The 20,692-nt window shown below is 42.1% G+C and overlaps 1 protein-coding gene across 19 annotated transcripts in view; it reads left to right on the forward strand.

Moving 5' to 3' along the window:
* ARHGAP8 (Rho GTPase activating protein 8) overlaps nt 1-20,692 on the forward strand; it is a 104,967-nt gene that overhangs the window by 12,285 nt on the left and 71,990 nt on the right. The gene's annotated exons all lie outside the window — the stretch shown is intronic.

The raw sequence follows: 20,692 nt of genomic DNA on the forward strand, positions 1-20,692 counted from the left end.
TGAAAAATGAATTCCTCTTTATTGCTACTATAATATGTATTTATTATTAGTTTAATTTTTCAGCACTCTTTTTATATATATAGCATCTGGCTTTTCTGTGAAACGTGAAGGGGGCTGAATTCATGTTGTACATGAATATTTTATTCTGACCTTTCCAGATGTCTGAACAATGATCCTGTGACCTTGTTATTGCACAGCAAGTTTTCCAGGTAGGAGGCAGAGCAGGGTTTTGTTGATACAGGTTTAACCTCAGGTGGGCCGTGGTAGCCCAGGAGAGCATTCTGGAACTGATGCTATGGGTGAGTTGCCACCAGCATTCCTGCAATTCCTTCCTTCCTTGCCCCCCTTGGAAACACACCCTGGTAGAAGTTGTCCACCAAGAGGCTGAAAACCTCCAACAGTGGCAAAAGAGTTTAAGCCCTTCTTTACGTGCTTGCACTGCAACTAAACAGCTCATCTCAATCTGAGGGAGAAGCCCATTTCCAAGGAGATACCTTTCCCCTTCCCACAAATGTGACCAGGTGCACAGACAGGAGTCCCCTGTCCTCTGTGTTGTAATGATGGCCTTGCTGGGATGTTGGCAGTTTTTCTTTTTTAACACAGATGAGCTTTTTGCCTGTTACTCAGTCCCTGCACTGAATGATCACTAAACTGCTTTTTGTCTGGTCTTTCCCCTTTGCAAGTCCAGCCTAGGTGGCTAGGTACAGGAGTGAAGGCTCCTTCTGGAGCAGCAGCCAGGGTCTTTGAAGGTAAGGGCCTCACTACTTTTGAGGAGTGACCTCTGCTTTTGTGAGGTGTTCTGGGATCTATGTGTGATTTTGCTGCATGCTTGTTATTGACAAGCATGCCATATATGTTGTCTAAAACGGCATGCCATTTTAGCCTCGAATTTAGCAGTTTGCTGAAGAGGGTTTTGAATGCATCTAAGAAAGGCTACAATGATTCTGTGACAAAATAACTTTTAAAATAAAGTTGCTTTTACACAAATTAGTTGCTGTTTTGATGGCTTCAGACAAAAATATGCAGTCATACTAAGTGGAACTAAGTGTATTATGTGAAATGAAGGTGACTTCCTTGTGTTGGTTTCTTCATTGTTAGAGCAGGAATTCAAAAAGTAAATAACCATGGTGAGATGTAAACTGGATTTTTAAAGGTATTCTGGTTTGAATAGATGCTTAATAGTAGTACAGCTGGGGAAATGCATAAACAATATTTTTGTACTTATTAAATTTTAAGTTTTACTGTAAGAATATGGATAGAGCCATGAAATCATTCTTTAACTCAGCTGAATGAGTATTCTGTATGTTCATGTGGGTATCAGCTTTAAATTAATGCTTTTTTTTTTTTTTTTAAGGGAAATTGTTCAGAGTCAAAACTGACCTTGATGTAAAGTGTTTGTGTGTAGAATAGCTGTAGGTGTTTATGCTGTGCTGACTGGATTGGTTTAAGTTTGAAATTCAGCTATAATTGAACAGTCGTTATTTAATACTCGTTATTGAAATTAGAAATCCAATTTTATTTAAAATTGATTTTTGATTAGAATTATCAATGCTTCATATTTTTGTGGCATTTAATAGACCATTATAACTCTAAGATAAGGATTGTTGCCCTCCAGACCAAACAAGTGATTGTCCAAAATGTTGCTATGGCTACGGATGTAGCTCTGAGGGGTGGAAATGAGGGAGGCTAGGTGGCCTGCTGCTCACTATGTTCAAAGTTGGGGTTTCAGATTTGTTGCCAGCCTCCACACTTTTCAAGGAGGGCAAGAAAGAAGACCCTAGCAGTTACAGGCCTGTCAGTCTCATGTCAGTGCCTGGTAAAATTATGGAGAAGATTGTCCTTGAAGTTATTGAACCTAGGGGACAATGCAGTCATTGGTCCTAGCCAACATGGGTTCATGAGGGGTAGGTCCTGTTTAACAAATTTGATTTCCTTTTATGATAAGATCACCCATCTAGTCGACCAAGGGAAACCAGCTGATGTGATCATTTGGACTTCAGCAAAGCTTTTGATGCAGTTTCCCATAGGATCCTACTAGACAAAATATCCAGCATGCAGCTAAACAAAAACATCATATGATGGGTGAGCAATTGGCTGACGGGCAGGGCTCAAAGGGTTGTGGTTAATGGGGCCACATCAGGATGGCAGATGGTCACCAGTGGGGTCTCCTAAGGCTCCATTTTAGGGCCAGTCCTCTTCAATGTTTTTATAAACAATTTGGATGTAGTACTAGAAGGTGTTTTGAGCAAATTTGCTGATAACACTAAACTTGGAGGAGTTGTGGACTCAGATGAGGGTGGAAAGGCCTTGCAAAGAGATCTGGGCAATCACCCGCTGCATCAAGTTTAACAAGAGCAAGTGCCGGGTCCTGCACCTGGGACAGGGCAACCCTAGCTATATGTAGAGACTGGGTGATGGGACGCTGGAGAGCAGCCCTGCAGAGAGGGATCTGGGGGTTGTGGTTGACAACAAGTTGACTATGAGCCAGCAGTGTGCCCTGGCAGCCAGGAGGTCCAACCATATCCTGGAATGCATCAAGCATGGCATTGTTAGGTGGTCGAGGGAGATGATTGTCCCGCTCTACTCTGCACTGGTGTGGCCTCACCTTGAGTACTGCGTGCAGTTCTGGACACCACAGTACAAAAAGGATGTAAAACTGTTGGAGAGTGTCCAGAGGAGGGTGACGAAGATGGTGAAGGGCATAGAGGGGAAGATGTGTGAGGAGCGGCTGAGGTCACTGGGCCTGTTCAGCCTGGAAAAGAGGAGGCTGAGGGGAGACCTCATCGCGGTCTACAGCTTCCTCACAAGAGGGAGTGGAGGGGAAGGCGCCAATCTATTCTCTTTAGTGACCAATGATGGGACCTGTGGGAATGGTGTTAAGCTGAGGCAGGGGAGGTTTAGGCTAGATATCAGGAAGAGGTTCTTCACTGATAGTGTGGTTGCACACTGGAACCGGCTCCCCAGGGAAGTGATCACTGCACCAAGCCTCTCTGTATTTAAGAAGTGTTTGGACTGTGCACTTAGTCACATGGTCTAAAATTTTGTGCACCCTTTTGGGCACCCTTTGCTTTCAAAGGAAAGAAGAAATGACTTGCATTTGACAGTTCTTCTGCGCATTGCCGGACTTGATTGGTCCAGCAGAACTACAAAAAAGAAGCAGATATGTGCATGTCTAGGCATGAAAGTTGCAGATAGAATTTATATTTTCTTCATGAAAAATGTCTTTTTTTAAAAAACAGGCTGTGTGAACGGTATCAAAATTTTAATGGAAAAATAAATACAGCAAAAATGATTTGGAAAATGTAAACACTTTTTATTTATTCTTTAAAGAAAAAATAAAAAATAGTACTATCACTCACATACTCTAAGGAAAAGTCTGAATTAGCAATGTCTAATCAAAAGGAAAAGTCTGAATTAGCAATGTCTAATCAAAAGGCAGTGAAAGATGGCAATTGGCCTGGGCTGCAGGCACACTGCTGGTCATGCCAAGCTTTTGGTCCACCAGAACCCCCAAGTTCTCTCTGCAGGGCTGCTCTCAGTGAGTTCTTCTCCCAGTCTGTCCTCATGTCTGGGATTGTCCTGACCCAGGTGCAGCACCTTGTGCTTGGCCTTGCTGAACCTCCTTTAGGCTCACGTGGGCCCACTTCTCAAGCATGTCCAGGTCCGTTTGGATGGCATCCCTTGCTTTGCTTGCATCAACTACACCACTCAGCTTGGTGTCACCTGGAAACTTTCTGAGAGTGCACCTGATCCCACTGTATTTGTCGTGGATAAATGTATTTGTTACTGGTCCCAAGACAGACCCCTGAGGGACACCACTCATCACCAGCCTCCACATGGATGTAGAGCCACTGTCCACCACTCTCTGGGTGTGGCCTTATAGCCAATTCCTTGCCTACTGAATGGCCCACCTTTCACATGCATCTCTCTGCAACCTGGAGATCAGGATGTCATGCGAGCCCATGTGGAAGGCCTTACAGATCTGTCAGTCAAGGGAAGTAAGCTAGGATCAGCTCTCCTGAGGGAGTCAGTCTGTTCATTTTTCTTATGTTGTCTCTTGGTAAACTTTTAGGTAGTCTAAAAATCATTTAAAAGAAAAGTTTTATTTGACAACTTAAAAAGTATCCCATTGGAAATTGTTGGCAGAGGCAAAAATAGTTTCTGGATCTTTGATAGTAGCTCTGAGATCATCCACTTTCCTCTTCCATGTGTGCAAGTTTTGCCTGTATGAGTATGTTAATGGGAAGACAATCATCTCTTTGTCAGAAATCTTGTTCTCCTATGCAGAAGCTGGAGCAGGAATACACGGAAAGAAAAAATTCTCTTCTGAGCCTGTAATTAAAGATGTGTCTTTACACATGCATAGGGATAAAAGATGACATTTTTGAGGCAAAGTCATCTCTGGTGTTCCTAAAGGCTTGAATAGTAAGCTTAGGAAGAGTACTGATGTTGTAACAAACTGTTATTTTGTATCCGTATATAGTCCTTTAATTTAAATAAACAAAAACCATGGTAATTCTGTTGTAGGACATCTTATTGACACCAGTGTCTGTCATCATCAAGGCTGAATCTCAAGATTAACTGCACAGCATTCTGCGTGTTGATGTGATGGAATAACTGATAACAATTGTAGGTTGCTGTTTCTGCATCCAAGCAGTGTAAGAGGATTTAACAGCCAATGTGCTGATAGGAGGGAAAAAAAAAAGTGAGACAGTGCAATCTTGGGTTTCATTTCAAGCTACATTAGTGGGCACAGATTTTCTGCCTATTATCCCCAGTTGGGACTCATTCAACTTCTCTCCTACCTCATCTCTTCTCTCTTATTTGTTCAAATCCCATTTCTTTCACTTAGCCTCCTCAGTAATCCTTCCTGAATATCAATCTTATGCACACACTTCTTCTGAGGTTGGAAAATTTCAGTCCACAAATCAAGTTGTGAAGAACTGACAAAAGGATCTCAGACTTGAAAGTTTGAAGTAACATTAACAATAGCGACTAGGCTGTGATACCAATCCTGTCTGTAATAAAGAAAATCAACAGCCATGTAACTTCATTGCCCTTCAGTGATGTCTACCTCAAGGGATGTTTCTTTGACTTCTGCATTCTGAAGATATCTTTTATACTTTATGTTAATATATTCTAGGGATATTTCTTTTAGCTGTAAATTCTTCATCTGGCATTTTATATATGCTGTGCAGTGCATATATTTCACTAGGCTTTTCAAACTTTGAAATCGAACTTTCTGGAGACTTTGAGCTTCCTTCTCTACGTGGCTGCTGCAACCAGCAAGGAATGTACTGCCTTTGTCATGATGTTCCAGGGCTATGCTTGTAAGGTGAATATCAGATTTGCAAGAAGATCATTCACCAGGAATTTCTTGTAGGGGATAGTTGGTTTCTCTTTTCACCGCAGCTTTCAAAAACACGATGATCCTGAAGGTTTTTTCTAATCTAAATGATCCTGTAATTCTCAGGTATTTAAGTGCCCATGTGGTAGCCCTTGCAGGGATTTGCTGGCCACTGATGGGCTCTCACAGATGGGCATGTGGAACTTAGGCTAGGTGTAAAAAGGGATGTGCAGGAAAATGGTACAAGGTCATTTACAGAAAAGTGGTCTTTTTTTTTTTTTTCTCTCTTTTTCTCCAGTGAATAATCTCAGTAAATATCCAAATCTTGTTGGTGTTGTTTTGATAATAAATGACCTACACTATTTCTGTTTTGTCTGATGTTGCTGTCTTAAGTCTCCGCTGCTTTATACAACACATTCTGAAAGTAAGGCTATTGAGTCGATTTTTACTTATAAGAAGGCATCAAATAATTAGGGAAGAATGCATAACCAACATTAAAAATTGGAAAGATTGAGATGTTTCCCATCATATAGTTTCCACATCCATCTTTTGTTTTATCATTCTGTATTTTAATTTGCTGTGCAAGGCAGAGAAAAGCACAAAAATGATTTTGTTTACTATATACAAGGGCTTTAATATGTTCATTCATACTGTGCATTAAAATTAATAAAAGCAATGAAAAAAGTTTAATGGGCTTTTTTTCTCAGAATCTGTCTTCTCTTCTGGTAAATGTTGCTAACAAAAGTGTGTAGTGTCATTGGAAGTTCCACTTTTGGAAGCTGCCCCAATCTCTAGAAGCTACCTGCTTGAGTCTGGGGCTGAAACTCAAAGATCTGGCATGTTCCTTATAAAGCTGGCTTTAAACAAAGCCTTTACAATGTAGGCTGATTTCTGTAGCTTCAGAGAATACCGACGTTCACAGCAACTCATCTATATCTAGCTTTAGTATGTGGTAGTCTAGACACCATGGTAGCTTCAGCTCTAAACCTCAGTTCAATATAACTATGAACATTTGCATGGATATGGTGCTTATTTACAACTACTGGATGAACTATGAACAAATGTAATCTATTTATTTTATTATTTTCTGAAAAATATACCATTGGTTTACTGGATTTTACCCTGTGTTTTAGAAGATGAGAATTGAAAGCTTCAGCATGCTTGTTGAGTCTTAGCTGAGAGTATGATGGGATGCTACAGGGTCCTCTGCTGAAGCTGAGCACCATGGGGGAAGAAAGATGACTCACAAAAGAAGGTGGATAATTCTTGCGTTCCTCAGAAGAAAGTTTTAATATAAGAACTGATCTTCTGCTTGGGAGGAAAATGCCTGAGGAGATCTTACCCCAGTTCAGCTGAGGTCAGTGTGAGTTATGGTGCTGATTTCCCCAGAGACAGAACTTTGTGCTGTGTGTGCAAGAATGCCATTAAACAGGTAGGCAAGCTTTTATGTTAAACTTGGAACTCAGAAACAGATGGTGCCCAAAGGCTTTGTGTTGTCTTACCTGCTCCGGTGTGTCCACTCGGTGATGTTGTTTTGGCAATGTTTTTATGACCCTGCCTAATGGCAAAGAAATTCTTCTGAGACAGTGTTCAGGTAGCAGAATGAGTTGCAGTTGTGTTTGCTGCTTTATTTTTCTCAGCATCTGGACCTGTGATACGTACTGTTTTGCTTGACAGAAAGATTAAGTGGACTTGACAAACTCACAGTTGTAAACTTATCTTTACAGTCAGAGCCCTACAAGTCAGGATAAAGTGTATGTTGTTAAGAGCTACAAAGGAAAATTCTGATGGAAAAAGAAAAAAAATGAAATTGTGTTTGATTCAACAGCTGTCTTAGCAAGTGGACTTTGTATGTAGTGTAGTACTGCTGGTGTTACAAAAACACAAGTAACATAGGTCTTTTTTATGAGTGTCTTAAATTTTATTCTGAGTATGTTGGCGTCATTGATTGTTTACTGTTACCAGCTGACATCCTGTCTGTAAATATTTAATGTTGTATTGCAGTTAACATAGAAAGAAGAGCTGCACTGATAGGAACTGAAAGCTAGTGATTTTTAAGCGATTTATTATAATTAGCTTCACATATTTCATTTGCTTCTTGTTCGCTCTGACAACCTGGTAACTGTTCTCATCCCTTATTTTCTTGTCCCTTAAAAAAGATTTCTCTTCCTTTTGTGAAAGACCCATGCAAAGGAGCCAGTAAACTACTGTAGAGACGGTGAAGGTGTCTCAGTATAGAATGGTACCTACCAACTAAGTACCATTAAAAGTATCAACTAAAAGAAAGAAATTGTAAACTGGGTGTGGTGGTTTTACTCAGGTGAGCAGCCAAGCTCCACCACAACCACTCTCTCACTCCCCCTCTCCTCAAAGAGGAAGGGGGAGAAAATACAACACAGAGAACTCGAGGTTTGAGATTAGAAGGTTTAATTAAAGGGATAGGGAATGGGGAGAAAAAGAAACAAAAGAAACAATAATTCCATGCGGAAGCAAAGAGAGAGGGGAAAAAAAAAAAATTCGCTACTTCCCATCAACAAGCGATGTTCGGCCACGTCCTGGGAGGCAAGGCTTCAAAACATGTAGTGGTTGTTCAGGAGGAACAGCCTCCTCCCCCATGAGAGCGCCCCTTTTTATTGCTGAGTGTGACATCAGATGTTATGGAATATCCCTTTGGTTGGTTCAGGTCAGCTGCCCCGGCAATGTCCCCTCCCCATCACTTGCCCACCCCCAGCCTGCTGGCTCTTGGGGGCTTGGAAGGAGTCCTGATGCTGCGCCAACACTATGCAACAATAGACACAACACTTGAGTGATATCAGTGCTGTTCCAGCTACGAGTGCAGAGCACAGCACTGTGTGGGCTGCTGCAGGGAAAAGGTGACTCCAGCTCAGACAGACCCAACATAACCTCCACCCCTTATTCCATAACATTTGTGTCACAATCAGGTACAGTTTAGTATATAGATGCTCTCGTCACCATTGTTCTCTGTCCATTGAAGTATTTATATGTCTGTACTTCCTTTCATTCCATAGATCTTTTCCCAAAATGTTCATAAAAACTGTTGATGGTTTCAGCTTCATCTGTCAAAGTGGTCACTCAGGGCAGGCAAAGTTGGTTTTCTTGACACCAGCACCAGCTTAGTTCATCACTGTTGCACTTGCCTGGTTCCTTGCGAAGTTGACCTGTCATTGGTTCTGCAGTGTCCTCCTACAACACGTAACTTGGATTACAGATTAATTTTCTCCCAGTGTTAAATCTCCTTGAGCACACACTTGATATCCCCTATCTTTCTGCATTACCCACCAGGTATACCCTGGTCCTTGGGTGAAGACAATCCCACGAGTGGGTTTGCCTTTTCCCATGGCAAGGGCAACCCACACCTCCTTCCCTTTCCACTTTCCCACATGCACTACAGTGACTGTAGCTTCTCCCACAGTGTATAGGGGTTTTGTTTCAGCAGGACCAGGACAGCTGTCAGACCCCCTGTTGTTAACTAGCCAAGTGGCCTCTGGTACATTTATATCCCAGTGTTTCCACGTCCCAGCACCCAATGCTCGCAGCATAGTTTTTAACAGTCCATTGTACCTCTCAACCTTCCCAGAGGCTTGTGTGTGATAAGGGATGTGATACACTCATTCAATGCCATGTCTCTTGGCCCAGGAAGTAACCAAATTGTTACAGAAGTGACTCCCATTGTTGGACTCAATTCTCTCTGGTGTACCATGTTGCCACAGCACGTGTCTTTCCAGGCCCAAGTAGTGTTTCGGGCCGTGGCATGGTTTACTGGATATGTTTACAGCCACGCAGTAATTGCTTCTACCATGGTGAGTATGTAACATTTACCTTGGCAGGTTTGTGGGAGTGATCCGATGTAGTCAATCTGCCAGGCCTCACCATATCGAAATCCAAGCCATCTCCCCCTATTCCAGGGAGACTTTACCCTCATGGCTCGTTTGATTGCAGCACAGGTCTCACACTGATGGGTAACCCGTGTAATGGCCTCAATGGTCAGGTCCACCCCTTGATCATGAGCCCATCTGTATGTGGCATCCTTCCCTAGATGTCCTGATGTTTCATGGGCCCATCGAGCTACAAACAGCTCACCCTTATGTCCCCAGTCCAGGTCCACCTGAGCTACTTCAATTTTTGAAGCTCGATCTTCTTCTTCATTGTTCTGATGTTCTTTGGTGGCACGATTCTTAGGCATGTGGGCATCTACATGACATACTTTTACAGCCAGGTTTTCTACCTGGGCAGCAATGTCTTGCCACAGGGTAGCAGCCCAGATGGGTTGCTACCCATCTGCGCTGCCAGTTCAGTTTCCATTGTCACAGCCACCCCCACAGTGCATTTGCCACCACCCATGAGTCAGTGTAGAGATAGAGTACCAGCCATTTTTCTCTTTCAGCAATTTCTAAGGCCAGTTGTATAGCTTTCACTGCTGCATACTGACTCATCTTCCCCTTCCATGGCCTCCACAACTTGTCGTGTGGGACTCCACGCAGCAGCTTTCCACTTCCGACGGCTCCCTACCACATGGCAGGATCTGTCAGTGAATAACACATACTGCTTTCTGTCTTCTGGCAACTAATTGTATGGTAGTGCCTCTTCAGCACGAGTTACCTCTTCTGTTGGTTCTCTGAAATCCCTGCCCTCTGGCCAGTCCATAATCTCTTCCAGGATTCCCGGGCGGTTGAGTTTCCCCATTCGAGCCCGCTGTGTAATTAATGCTACCCATTTACTCCACGTAGCGTCTGTTGCATGATGTGTAGTGGGGATTTTCCCTTTGAACATCCAATGTAACACAGGTAGCCGTGGGGCCAAGAGGAGTTATGCTTCTGTACCAACAACTTCTGAAGTGGCTCGAATCCCCTCATATGCTGTTAATATTTCCTTTTCAGTTGGGGTGTAATTGGCTTCTGATCCTCGATAGCCCTGGCTCCAGAACCCCAGAGGTTGGCGTCAAGTTTCTCCTGGGGTTTTCTGCCAGAGGCTCCAGGTAAGCCCATGCTCCCCAGCTGCAGTATAAAGTATGTTTTGCACAGCTGGTCCGGTACAGACAGGCCCAAGGGCTACTGCACGATCTATTTCTTGTTTGAGTTGTTCAAAGGCCTGTTGTTGCTTGGGGCCCCACTCGGAAGAGTTCTGTTATTCTGAAAAGAGTACCTCTTTTGAGACACTCGATATAGAGGACTCACAAACTGACTATAGCCTGGCACATGCATTCTCCAAAATCCCACAAGGCCTAGGAAAGCTTGTGTTTCTCTTTTGCTAGTTGGCGGAGACATAACTGTTATTTTGTTGATCACATCCATCGGAATGTGGTGACGTCCATCCTGCCATTTTACCCCCAAGAACTGGATTTCCTGTGCGGGTCCCTTGACCTTATTCTGTTTAATAGCAAAGCCAGCTTTCAGGAGAATTTGAATTATTTTCTTCCCTTCCTCAAAAACTTCTTCTGCTGTGTTACCCCGTACGATGATATCATCAATGTACTGCAGGTATTCGGGAGCGTTCCCCTGTTCCAGTGTTGTCTGGATCAGTCCATGGCAAATGGTAGGGCTGTGTTTCCACCCCTGGGGCAGTCGATTCCAAGTATACTGAATGCCCCTCCAAGTGAAAGCAAATTGTGGCCTGCATGCTGCTGCCAGAGGGATGGAGAAAAATGCATAAGCAATATTGATTGTAGCATACCACTTGTCTGCCTTTGACTCTAGTTTGTACTGGAGTTCTAGCATGTCTGGCACTGCAGCACTTAGTGGTGGCATGACTTCATTCAGGCCCCGATAGTCCGCCGTTAGCCTCCACTCACCATTAGACTTTCGCACTGGCCATATAGGACTGTTAAAAGGTGAATGAGTCTTGCTGATCACTCCTTGGCTCTCCAGATGATGAACTAACTCATGGATAGGAATCAGGGAGTCTCGGTTGGTGCGATATTGCCGCCAGTGCACAGTTGTAGTTGCAGTTGGCACTTGCTGTTCTTCAATCCTCACCAATCCTACAGCAGAAGGGTTGTGTGAGAGACCAGGCAGGGCAGACAGCTGCTTAATCTTCTCTGTGCTCAAGGCAGCTATGCCAAAAGCCCACTGGTACTCTTTTGGATCCTTGAAGTACCCTTTCTTGAGGTAGTCTATGCCAAGGATGCACGGAGCCTCTGGGCCAGTCACGATGGGGTGCTTTTGCCACTCATTCCCAGTTAGACTCACTTCAGCTTCCAATACAGTTAGCTCTTGGGATCCCCCCGTCACTCCAGAGATAGAGATGAGTTCTGCCCCTTGGTGGCCTGATGGTATTAGGGTACACTGTGCGTCTGTGTCCACTAAAGCTTTATATTTCTGTGGGTCCGGTGTGCCAGGCCATCGAATCCACGCAGTCCAGTAAATCTGGTTGTCCTTCTCCTCTACCTGTCCAGAGGCAGGGCCCCACTAGTCCTGGTTGGAGCATCTATCAATTAATTCTTCCAAATGTGAAGCAGAGGTCTCTTCGTCAGGGTCAGAAGTAATACTAACCCTTCTACTGCCTCTGGGGGACTGCCCAACAGAAACTGGGGCAGCAGTCCTCCTAGGGACCCCCTTTGTTGCTGCTGTATCTTTCCACAGCTCACGTACCCAAGCAGGTAGGGCCGAGGTTGGTTCACCGTCCTACTTACACATATCTTCCCCATGGTCATGTAAATAAAACCACAAGGTACCCCGCGGTGTGCATCCTGGATTCTCCCTTGTTTGAGCCAGAGAGTGCTGGCGCTTGATGGCCAAAAGATTCTTCCGTCTAGGTGAGGAGGAAGCTATGTGTTCTTCTGACCATTGGGACAGTCTCTCCACAGCTGAAATGCAGGCCCATACTGGGCCAGAGAGATTTTATTCATATTTATGAAGCTGGTTGGACACGTTATCCACAATTGGCCCCATCCCCTCCTCCCAATCCATTGCTGCCAGTGTGCTGGCATGTGATGAGGGTGCAGCCTGTACAAACTTCCGCCACATGGATGTTGCGCATTGGACTTCATTGGGGTCTTTAGGTGTCTGGGCATTGTTTAAATCACTATAAAGCATCTCCAGCACAGCTAATTCCTGCAGGTGCCGGAGGCCCTTATCCATAGTGGTCCATTTGCTTACTTGGTATACAATATCTTCCTTGTGGGGATACCCTTCTTTCACACCTGTTAGGAATCGCCTCCAGAGGCTGAGAACTTGTGCCTCTCTCCCAATTACTCTATCAATGAGCCTTTCTCTAGAGGGGGATCCCAGCTGCTTGGCTTCATTGCCTTCTAGCTGTTGGCTATTGGCCCCAGTGTCCCAGCATCGAAGCAGCCAGGTGAGGATGTGCTCACCTGGATGACGACTAAAATCTTTTCGTATTTCTCGCAGCTCACTCAAGGGTAGAGACCGAGTAGTTTCTGATTCATCTATGATTTCGGTCTCTTCTCCCTGATGTTGCCATGATGACGCTGCTTTAGAGCTGCCTGCCTTTTCCTCTTCTGCCTCATCCTTAGGAGGAGCTTCTTCCCTTACTAAATGACCTGATTTCTGTTTCCATTGTTTTGTCTTTACTATAGGGGCGACTGATACCATAGATGGTTGGTCCTCTGGGGTGGTCACAGTCTGTGCTGTCTCATCATCAAATTCAGGAACTTCCCTATCCCATTGAGGGTGCTGGGCAATGTTAATTGACATTTGATAGGCATAAGCCAGATCCCAGCAGAGTGCAGCAAGCTGGTGGAGTTCTCTAGTATTGCCAGGGTCAGGGCACACGTCTTTCAAACATTCTACCAGTTTTCTTGGATTTTGCACTTGTTCAGGGCTGAAATTAAGAACCATCGGAGAAGAAAACCATGACACTGGGGAAAAGTCTTATTCTTAATTTCTTGTAGTTTTCTTTGCTTTTGGTTGTACCAGCAACAGGTAAAAGGCTTTGGATAGAAATTAATTTTAAGTATAAAATGCCTTTGAAAGATTAAAATAGCTTCTTGTTCCAGCCTTAAATCTAGTAGGGTCCAATCATTATAAACAGGATTATAATAAATTCACCTTTTGGTTTATTTTTTATTTCCCTCTCTTCTTTCTTTCCAACAGACAGGAAACATGAATGAATTGGCTCTGGAGTCAAACAATTCATATTTGTTATTGGGGTAACTTATTTGAAACTTTTTTGGTGGATTTTGAAGTCAGATGATGAGAAAAAAGATACATTTAAGAAGCCTCATGAAACCCTACAGAAGGCTGACTAAATTTATGAAGAGAGAGTTGTTGTTAGAAGTCATATACCAAAGACTGGATGAAAAAGCGATATTACTTTACTCCTGAAGTACGCTTTTCAACAGAAGCTAACGAAGAGCTCTGCTGTGATACCATGACTGACAATAAATGGCATGCTTTGCCACAAGGAATACCATTTATTTTCACTGATTGTCTGCCAGGTGGGCACAGAGTGGGGTGCAAGTGGGGGGTTTTGATTTCAGCAGCTATGGCTGGGGGGAGTGAAACCCAATTTCATTGTGATCCTGGTATCTGCAAAAGTACTTTGAAAGAAGATCTATCGCAATGTGAGCTAAAAGTAGCAAGATGTGATCAGGCAAAGGGTAGCAGAGCTGCCTCCTGACTGATCAGGCCACTAAGACTTCTTTGAGGCATTGATTCAAGAAAACCTTGAACGCATCAATCATTTCAGCTGGGCTTCTGTGCTTTTGTTTTATGGCTGTCCCAAATGCTTTCCTTAGTCTGGGCCTAATGGGGTTGTATATCTATTTTACATTGAGGTACAGCAAATGACTTACAGGTGTTTGTTCTTAATAGCTAATTTAAAATGAAGAAAAGAATAAAATCCATGTTTGGATTGTACTGTCACATGTTTTGTTGTACTGATGGGATTCTCAAAGTTTATGTCAGTGTGACACTGTAACTGAAAACTTACCTGGTAAGCAGTGTGGAGGGTGTTTCATGGTTTGTGTTTGTTTGTTGTTGTGGTGGTTTTTTTTTGGTCTGGTTTGATTTTGGTTCTGCATACTTTAAATTGACCATCTGAGAAGATGGAAGGATTTTTCATGCTGACCCTGAATTATTTTCAGGGTTTGGCATCTGAGCTACTTCTGGGGAAAAAAAAATGATGCTGGCTTAAGAAGTATCTGGAATAGGTATAACTACAGCAAAGACAACGACAGCATATACATTAACCACTCTAAGAAAATACATTTTTCTTGCCAACCATTTTGGTAAATCAAGTGTGTTATGTAGCATTTCAGGAGACGTTAGCAAGGTCTCTACATCCTTAGGAAGAGAATAAATATTGTTTAAGAAAACTCAAGGTTTATTTAAATGGTTAAATTATAAATTATGGCAGATAGAGGAGAAGAGCCTTACCTGACAACCTTATACATTTCCAATTATTGCATTTATGAGTGGTTTGCATGTTCTTCTCCTAGGCTATGTCCTTGCTGTCTTCCACAGCTGCCTTAGGGTAGCTTTGTCCCCTTGCACCTTTCTCGAACTCTGCACTTCATTGTTTATATACTGCTTATTAAATATATCAAAGGGAGTGTTGTTGGAAGGTGCCTAAAATGATAAGCTGTTGGGTGCACAAGCTTCTCTTGGAGGTCACCAGAAGGGCTTGAATGCCTGAAAAGTTACCAATTGTTCTTTTAAACAGCTGCATTAGTTGGTCTAATAAAAAAATCAATAAAAGCAAACCAACCAAACAAGCAAAAACCTCATCTTTCCCTCTGTTCCTTGCTTAATCACAGACCTTCATGTCACTACTGTTGTAGTCATACTGTAGAGTGTAGCAGCACCAATAACTATTTCAACATGGAAGAAATATAAAATTTCTCTAGTTTCCATTTTTGTGATGTGCTGCTAAGAAGAAGAATAAGCAGTGTGGTCTTGTTAGAGTTAGCATAGGTTTAGAGAAGTGTGCATACAAGTGATGTATCTTTAGGTTTGTCTAGCAGTTAGCATATGTATGTTTCCAAGTTCAGAAAGATATGGGTACCATTGCTGTTAAGTACCTCTGAAGAGCCTTCTAGTAGTGTTTCATGGACATTAGTGGGCTAGAGTGAATCATTCCTGCAGTATGTTTCCACTGTTAGACTTACTATGTGGGAAATAGGATATGTTATCTTCCAGATACTAGAACTTTGTATTATTTCCTAGGATGATAATTTGTGAATGTTTTGGGGTTGTAGGTAAGAAAAGAGAAAGGTAAGAAACCAGGTGCAATGATGTCAAGTAGTTTAATGTGATATCAGGGAATTGACAAGTTTTCATGGACTTCCATTAAAGTGTTGAAAAGGCCTGATAGCAGAATCCACTTAATAATTGTAAGCCATATTTTCAGCTGTTGTACTAGTCCTTCATTTTTTTTCCCTCCAGTTTCTTACCTGAAAACTGCTCTGTAACATGCATGGATATAGGCAAAGACCTTTGGATAAGGTGCTGATGTCTTCAGGGTAGAAGCCTTCATAACGGGGCAATGGTTTCACAGCCATTATTACCAAATATACATGCAAGCAGATCACCCAGTGATAAAAATTTGATCCAGCTCATGTAGTGATGCACAATCCCATTTCCATCAAGTTAGTCAAAAGTACATAGGGGCAGCAAAAAGGCATAAATCCTTGTTTGTTAGCTTTTCAAGGACAGGAGATACTTGATAACACACAAATCTTTCCAATAGAAAAAATAACCTGCCAAAATTTTTTGAACAAATTTGAATTCAGAGTTCATTCATGCTTGGCCATTTGTTACTTTCCTGTGACCTCAATTTTTCTGATCCTGTGCAGGGAAGTTAAAAGCCACATGTACTGTATCATTGAACCGTGGCATGAGATGCTTCTCACGTAGGTTTTAACTAGTCTTTTGAAGGTCTGTATGCTATACCAGGCAGGAGAATTACTTCTCTGTAAGACATGGGCATAGTGAATAAGACGGAAAGTGAACAGGAAGCATTTTAGCCACATTTCAAACTCTAAATCTAATTATTTTTTCCAGCTTTATAATTTAGTGTGGAAAGATTCTACTCCCTCTCCTTTCCTTTTCTATTTCTTTGTCTTCCTCTAGTTTCCTATACTCCGTAGTCTTCGCTGACAAAAATATTATTTTATTATTTTATTTCGCAGTTTTCCACATACAAGGATTCTTTGTGCTCTTCCACAAACGTTGCCCATCACAAACTAAAAGCTTTGCTCACAAAAGCCAGCAAAATAATAAAGTGTTTGTGACTTTTCAGTGAGTTTTAATTTTGGTAGCAAGATAAGCTACCAATGTAAATGTCTTTACAATTCTAACACCAAAAAACAGTCGAAACTCTGGAAATGTTGGATCCTTTCTCAATTTGTCTTCAGTTGTAACTACAAAACATTTATTGAATATCTAGCATAGGATGCAATTTAAAAAATACGGTTCTGGTGATGGGATGTACTGATGTGAGTAGAGGGGAAGTTTGAGGTGGACTAAAAATGAGGATTATAGAAGGAAGTTGGTTTCAGAGTTAAGTTGGAAGTGGCCGTTGTTACTGCTTGATAATAATGAGATTATCAAACATGAACTGTTTTGGGCCCTACTAGGTACGTTGCCACATGCAGATCAATGACTCTGAGTTCTCATTTGAAACGTGCTGGGCTGCTTGGGCAGCTTGCCTTGACATTATGCATTGAGCTCTTATTGCAAAGCCTGGTGGTGTTTTACTGTACTGAATTTTTTGTTTTGCACAGTAAGTTATGGTAACTCACAAATTTGCTGGGATGAAAATGTTTAGTCTTAGCACTTGTGAATTAAGGGAAAAATAATTATTTTAGGCAAACAGACAACCAGGTCTTTAGTGCACTGATTAAGGACAAATCCAGTGCAAATGGAGAAACAGAGGGATAATAGGTGTGGTTATCATTTTGCTTAGTTTTGAGTTAAGATTTATATCTAAATATGGGCTATACATTGCCCATATAAAATGGATTTTGGAACGGAACTACTCTTCTCTGCTATAACGCATTGTTTCATTTTGGTGCAGCTAGGCTACAGGAGGGATGGTGCTAAGCTGGGTGAGCTGCAACTATGTCTTGACAAGAACTAGAAACAATGGCCTGAGTTATTAAAAAAAAAAAAAAAAAAAAAGAATATTAATTTCTTATACAAGTCCTAATTTATTTCAGCCTGAGGAATCCCCAGTGAATAATTATACATATTAAAAAATATATATAATAATACACCAACCCTTTGTCCAGTAAGTTGTCAGATTAATTTTATTAAAGAATACAGTCTTAAAAGTGTACTTGTCTGCAATTGCAAGTGTTGTAATCCCTTGAGATAGAAGCACTAGTTAAACATGAGTTCAGCCTGACATAATTCTGCCACATTAGTGTGCATTACAGTATATTAATTTAGAAAGCAAGTTCCATAGATGACTTAATAGATGATCATTAATGCTTATTATGATTACATAATCTTAATCTTTGTTTAGCCAATAAACACTTACATTGAATCAAAAAAATGGTCTTGTAGTGTGTTATATTGCAGCCACTTATCCATGTTCACATAATTTTACTCTAATGATACAAGAGGCTTACATGGATTTCTGTTAATAGGTTAAACATTAGGCACTTTTTTCCATGTACTTGCACTGTGCCAAATGAATGAGTGAATGTGATAAGAAAATAGCTATACTGTTTCAGACAACAAAAGAGTATTTCCAAAAATCTCTGTGCTAGTAATGGGTAGAAATAATCCCGTTAATTCAGTGCTTTCAAATGGGAGTAGCTGATACATGCATATATTTATACGTAGTAGGGAAACAATTTCTATTTCACTCTGACATATTTAATTCTTCCCATAAATAGATTTTTGACTGTCCAGCAGGGAAGGTATGGTGAGGGCGAAGAGACTGTGCTTATGTATTTCATGGTTTCCTGTCTTTTTTTTTCCCCTTTACCATGTGTCACTGGTTTCCTAATTGAGGAAATCTCGTGATGGGTGCTCTGTAGGTTGGAAGTATAGCCTCTGTTAACCTGCCTGTTCTAGTCCTGCAACAGAGGGTATCACAAGCACTATAGAGGCAGGTACTGTGCAATACAGTTGTTGGAGATTGCCAACAGTATGTAACTTTGGGAAAATATTTTACTAGGTTAGTGAGGCCTTCATGGCAGCCTGCAGGCCAGAGTCGGCTCATGGGGTAGTTCCTTCTTTCAGAGGAAAGACAGGAGGGACAGAGTCAGGTTTAGGCATCCTGCTTGGTTGCTCATGGCCCAGAACAGGCTGTGAAGTACATCCCAAACTGCACCATAGCCACTGCCGCAGGAAGGGCTTGGTGGTCCTGCACTGGACAGTCATCTTGCTCTTTCATATCTACCCCGCTCCAGCATCTGTACTGTTAGGTAATTATGTTCTAAATTTTCATATATGTGTGTGTAGCAAAAAATATGTTTCTTTTCTCTGACTTTCTTTCTGGGGGAAAAGCTGTTTCGTGAACAATTCTCATTTCAGGACTATGCTACGCAGTGTTTACCATCCTTTCTGATGAAAATTTGCTCTCTTACACAGTGTAACATGTTTTGCTTTATTTTATATACAGTGGATGTTTACTGTAAATGAATGCAGCACTGGTTAAAAATTACTCACTAAAGTCATCAAAAAATGAAGTCTGATTTATCGTTGGCACAAGTACAACATAGAATGTAAGCACCTCCTTTCTCCCTTCAGCATGAATAAATTTGTGTTCTAAATAAGGTCCAAACCTTGGGGGGGTTAAGAGGATGTTTCAAAACTGCATTTAGCACCTTTGATAAAAACGCTTACCATTTCTGTTTGTCAATTTACTGGTCTTTTCTGTCTTTGCTGCCTCATACCTGTAAGATGAACATAGAGTAAGCTATTACTTAAGTAAACATAAGAAATCCATGCTACTAATTTAGAGATGAAAACTGTCTGCATACCAGGTTATTAAACCATCAAGCTTCCTCAAAAACTAGATCACAAATGAAAAGAGTTTGTTGCTTAGAAGATTGTAGTTCTGGCTGCCAGTGTAATTTTAAGTGGTAAGGAAATAAAATGCACTTATTAAGTCAAGTTTCATCATTAACAGTTTAAGCAGTAAAAGCATAGAGGGATGAATTCTTAAGCTGTAATCATTTAAGGAACTGCAAAGTAAGAAAAGGTGTTTCTGCAAGTTTCAGACAGAACTCTGCTCTAACAGATAACAGGGAAGATGTAAAAAATGCAGGGGACTGAAGAAGTGCCTTTTTTTGCAGTTACAGTCTTTGCCTTCCTTTTTCTCCTATAGCCTCGGAGGGTTGTTAATTCCTGTACAGCCTGAGAGCTCAAAATGAGTTCATGCTGAGAGAGCTGAGGAGAGAGAGGAGTTTAGGCAGGAGAAGTTGGACATCAGCAACACAGAGGACTGTGTTAACCAGTGGATTTGGTGGTAGTTGCAGTTTGCTCTGTTGAGAACAAAAAGATGTACAGAGGAACTAAGCCAAGATGAGGGAACTAGAGAGAATGTGGAAAAGGTTGTGGTGGAAGGGAAAACAGAGATGAGCAAGCAGAGAGATGAGCAAAGGGGAAAGCCAGACAGGGAAAAGGAGAGAGCTTGGTGGATGGGAAGACAGAAAATGAGGTGAGAGCTAAAGAAGGAATTGATCAACTTGAATGGGCACAGGAAAGTATGACTGAAAACACTGTTGTGGAGGGAAGACCAGTAGCAGATCCCTGGCTCTCCCTCCTTCACCGTGCCAGCGAGATCCAGGATGACCAGGACCCAGGGGTGAGTTGCCAGCAAAAATCGGTATCAAAATCAGAGTCCCTAGATCAGAAAGGAGTAGTGCCTGGGAGTAGGGGCGGGCTAGGTGGGTAACTCTACCCCCCCATGCACTGTGGAGGCGAGGACCATGGGAATGCCAAATAACTGTAGCACTCTCTCCACAGTAATCGCTCTGCCAAGTTGAGACACCAGCCGGGATTTCTGCACGGCACTGTGCTGTGGGGCTCTGCTGTATTGTGTTGCTTTCTGTGGCCCAGATAGCAGTGTGGAGGTGCAGGGTGGCTCAGATGTTAGAAGAGCAAAGCCCTGTTTTCAGGGTGGCATCAAAGCTCCAAAGAAAGAAAGAAATTGAGATGACTGGGGGCTTCACATAGTTACAGAATAACGCTTCACTACTTACCCGGGCGTAAACACCGGGGAAAAAATACAGCTGCATGAACTTGGGCTTCTTTCCAAGTTTAGGACAATATTTACCATCACCAAGTAGACAGTGTTCTCCTATTTTCCAAGCACTGAATGTATGAGACTAGTAGAAAATTGCTTTTAGAGAAATCAGTGCTGTTTGATCAGTGTGTAACTTGGCGTGATAGAGCACAGAGACTTGTG

The sequence above is a fragment of the Anas acuta genome, chromosome 1, assembly GCF_963932015.1.
Source record: "Anas acuta chromosome 1, bAnaAcu1.1, whole genome shotgun sequence".
NCBI classification, from domain to species: Eukaryota; Metazoa; Chordata; class Aves; order Anseriformes; family Anatidae; genus Anas; species Anas acuta.